The following is a 4423-nucleotide window of genomic DNA, read 5'->3' as shown; positions in this document are numbered from 1 at the left end:
GCCAAACCAATAATTTCTGTAAGTCATTCGAGGTTTGAACCTCAGTGGCAGTTGTCAGCGTTTGAGGTTTGACTGTACAATCTGAGATTATCCACACTAAATATCTCCACGGAGCGTGTTCCTGCACCTTGTTGTCTGCTGTTCTTAAACCTGCCCCAAAGGCGACCTACACTATTTGATATCGAACTTCTTGTGCTCTCTTCCTGCTCTCTGCCTCTATTAAAATCTCGTCCATATAATGATCTATACTAACATCGCCACAGAGCTGCCTAACAGGACTAAAACTGAAGCTGCAAACTGTTGGCATGGAGCTGGACTGTTTCTCATACCCTGAGGTAACACTTTCCCATGACACCTTTTATGGGGCTCCTGGGCATGAGGGATGGTGCGCAGAAGGCAAACCTGGGGGCATCCTGAGGTGCTAGTGGAATGGCAAAAAAGCAGTCTTTTAGGTCAAGTACAGTTAGCACTGTTAGCATTGTTGGAGAGGGGAGACAAGGTTGTAAAGCTCCCATGTCCTCCATTACCTCATTCATTTTTTGGAAGTCATGCAAAAGCCGCCAGGAACTGCTTTTCTTTTTTACCACGAAAACGGGTGTGTTCCATGGATTAGCTGTGGGTATGTCCAGCTTGTAATTGTTCTTCCACTAATTTATGTACTTGCAGCAGCTTATCTTTTGGTACAGAAAACTGGTCTATCCACATGGGATCATTTGTCTTCCAAGTTACTGATGGGACCTGCTGCACATCAGTGACCCCCAGGAAAAATCCGTTGTTAAACACATCCCCCACTGCTCCAAGCAGTCCCTACCCCAAAGGGTAACCAGCACAGTTAGTACAAAAGGCCTAATCGTGGCAGTCCTTCCCTCTGGGCCAATAACTGTCATCAGTTGTTGACTGTTTTGGGATAGTTTGGCCTCTGATTCCCAATAGGAGCACGTGAGCATTTATTAGAGGCCACTGTCTAGACCATTGTTGATTAGAAATAAAAGTAACATCTGCACCGCTATCAAGAATTCCTGAAATATTAATTTTGAAAGGTGCAGTCTGTAACATGCAGGACAACTGAGGACACTGCACAGTAAGGGATTAAGTCCAGAAAATTTGCATTTGTCCTGTGGATCCAAAACAGCCTGCTGCTCCTTTCATCTGTCCTGCATTAGGTGCTTTTGGAAAAAAATATCTTAGTTGTGCAATAATACTTCCTGCTGGGGTAGTACAGGGTGGCATCAGTGTCCATGCCATAATTTTAATTTCACCAATAAAGTGAGCATCTGTAGCACCAGGCAGTACAAAAAGACCTGTCAGTGTTGTTGAGGATCGCCCAGTTAAAGATGCGGCCACGCCACTTCCCAGAGGTCCATAAACTCCTGTTGGTATCAGGACCACTTCAGCACCTTTAATTCCTGTCTCTGTGGAGGTTGGTAAGTCCCTCCCAGTGCCTCATCTGATGGTGCTTGCTTGGTCAGACCACTCTCTGCTGGGGCCATGGAGAACTCCTCCCTCCCTGAAACCATCTCCTCATGTGCAGACTGCACTGGGCGAGGGGTTGGGGGTCTGAATATGTCCACGCCCCCACTGAACCCCAGCTTCTCTGTCACGGTGCCTGTCATCTACTCAGTCATCTGTGCTGTGGGGCTGACAGGCAACACCACCATCATCTGTGTAATCCTCAAAGCTGTGAAGATGAAAACAGTCACCAATGTCTTCATCCTCAACCTGGCCATTGCTGCCAAGCTCTCTACCCTGGTGCTGCCCATCAACATTGCTGACTACCTGCTCCTGCAGTGGCCCTTTGGAGAGTTCACGTGCAAGCTCATCACCTCCATAGACCAGGATAACAGCTCCTCCAGCATCTAATTCCTCACTGTCATGAGCATTGAGCATTACCTTGTTGTGGTGGCTACCAAAAAGTCCAGGAAGATGTCCTACCACACACACTGAGCAGCCAAGGTTGTGAGCCTCTGTCTGGTCCTTGGTCACAGTCACATCCTGCCCTTCACCATCTCTGCCAAGATACACAAGGAGCAGGGGCTCTCCCAATGTGCCTTCGTGTTCCCTACCCCGAGAGCGGCTGGTGGAAAGGCAGTCGGATCTACACTCTTGTTTTAGGTCTTGCCACCCCAGTGTGCACCATCTGCACCTTCTACATGACCATGCTGTGCAGACTGAGACCTGTGCACCTCCGCTGCAAGGCAAAAGCCAAGAAAAAGGTGAGGCTGATGGTGGCTGTCATCCTGGCCGTGTGCCTGTTCTGCTGGATGCCCTATCAGCTGAGCACAGTGCTGGCCCTCCCCACAGATACCCCACAGACTCCACTCCTCATTGGGATTTCCTATTTCCTTACTAGCTTGAGTTATGCCAACAGCTGCTTCAACCCCTTCCTGGATGCCTTTCTGGATGACGGTTTCCGGAGGAGCTTTCGCAAACTGCTGGATTGCAGAAGCACCTCCCAAAGCCAACACTCCACCCCTCCTGTGTCCCTCTCACAGTCACCTGCTCCTCCTGGGAACCTCAAGCCCAGGAAGTGCTTTCTCTCCATCCACCCTGCGATGGCCCACAGGGCTTCAGATCATCTTACTGCCCAAGACACAGACTGAGGACAGGCGGATCTTTCTCACCTTCCCAGTGCTCATTTCCTCAGCACTGCTCTCCATCCCTTGCACGGGTTGGGTTTGGGGTTTTATTTTTTAATTCTTTCTCTCTAATGTACTTCCTGCCCTAGGTTTGCAGCTCACAGAGCTGCAGCAGGTCCCTTTTTCCTTTTCAAAGGTATCACTTTCTGAACTCAAGCCACATGACCGACCATCTCCATTACTGGTGGTTTGTGAAGCCCAGTAAAGGTGTGGTATCAAGTGTCTTGCTTAATGATTCCTCAGCCTCTTCACGGGACCAGCTTCTCTAAAGTCTTGCAAATTTAAGACTATGAAAAAAGGCACAGATCCAAAGGATAAGGAGTAAACCAGGTATTGAGATAATTTTGCTTTACAGGGGACCGTGTGTGCAGCCTTTGCTTTACCTATTGAATGGTCTTTATCTCAACCCAAAAGTTTTCTCATGTCTACTCTTCCATTTATTTTCCTGTCACTGTCTCACTCCATCCCACCTAGTGGGGTGGGGAAGAGAACTGGGAGGGGGGAAAAAAAAAGGTAAAATTCATGGTTTGACATTAAGACAGTTTTATAGGACAGAGAAGGAAGGGAAAATACTAATGATGAAGATGATAATAACAATATAGAAAACAAGGGCTGTACAACGAAGTTGCTCAACTCAACCTGCTCAGGTTTGCAGTGCCTTTTGAGAGCCCTCACGCCAGGTCCCTTCCCACTGCTGCAATCTAAAGTTCTGCCATCAGCATCCAGGAAGTTTCTTTTGCTAAATCCCTCCATAGAAACTCCAAAGAAAAATTCTACTTGCAGATTTGAGCAATTACACAAACCCTGGTACATGATAACACCATATGACTGCATCGTTGATTAAATCATCTCTCTGTAGAAGCCATTAATGTTCTCCAAGACAGTCAGTGCTAATTTCAGCACCCAGCCCAGCTGTCATGGGAATGGAAGGATTCCTCTGGGTGGCAGCAGTGTCTAACTCTGCTTCACTGGAGGGGGTGTGATTCACTGCCACCAGCCACTAGTCTTTAAAAGAGCAAGCTCAAAAGGTGTTGGGTCCCCATTTCCACACCACATACCTAAAGCTCTACCTCCAGCTGCTGGGGCTGCAGTAAAGCCTCATAAGCCAAGGCAGGACAGAAGAGTGTCATCTTTTTCAGGGATAACTGAGGATTTAGCTTTCCCCTCCCCAAAGAATGGGATGAAATAGAACCAGACCTCCAGCCTGTGGGCTATCAGCACCAAATCTCCTCAATACCTTGGTTTCTGACACACAGGCATTGCTCTTCATCAGCGTCTCCCTGTGGTCTCTCTCTAGCAAGCTCTAGAGACTCAGAGAGTGACATTGTGTGGGACTGTCAAGCACCAGTTCAGCCAGAAGCCCCAAGTGCACATGTCCCTTGGTGGCTGAGGCACGTTCTGGCCCATGAGTTGTCTATCCACTGTTTTCAGAGTCCCCCTGCACGCTCTCCCAGCAGCAGCACAACTGCCTGCCCATTCCTGAGCCGACCATCCTGAACCTGGAGCTGCCACTGACCCCTGCAGATCCCTGGGCTCTTGTGGGCTCCCTCAGCAGAATGCTCTGAGATCAGAAGATTCAGGCAAGTTTCTCACTGAACTCAGGCAAGGCATTTTTTTTCTCCATAGGGGCTTTTGTAGCACATCCATCCTTGAAAGCTGGTGTCATGGGAAAGATACTTCATGCTGGGCTATTTTTCAAGTTCCAGATCCACTGCAGCACTGGGTGGCCAAAGCAGCCCTCAAAACATACACCTCCTCTGTCACCTCCACATCACCCACCCATTAAG

The 4423-nt window shown here is 48.6% G+C and overlaps 1 pseudogene; it reads left to right on the top strand.

The window, feature by feature from the left end:
* The first annotated feature begins 1488 nt into the window (after nt 1–1488).
* On the top strand, nt 1489–2600 carry LOC103775505 (annotated as a pseudogene).
* Nucleotides 2601–4423: the final 1823 nt, after the last annotated feature.

Source organism: Merops nubicus, unplaced genomic scaffold (assembly GCF_000691845.1).
Source record: "Merops nubicus isolate BGI_N331 unplaced genomic scaffold, ASM69184v1 scaffold8216, whole genome shotgun sequence".
NCBI lineage: Eukaryota > Metazoa > Chordata > Aves > Coraciiformes > Meropidae > Merops > Merops nubicus.
Note: the sequence above shows the minus strand (reverse complement) of the source record. Positions and strands in the feature narration are given on the sequence as shown.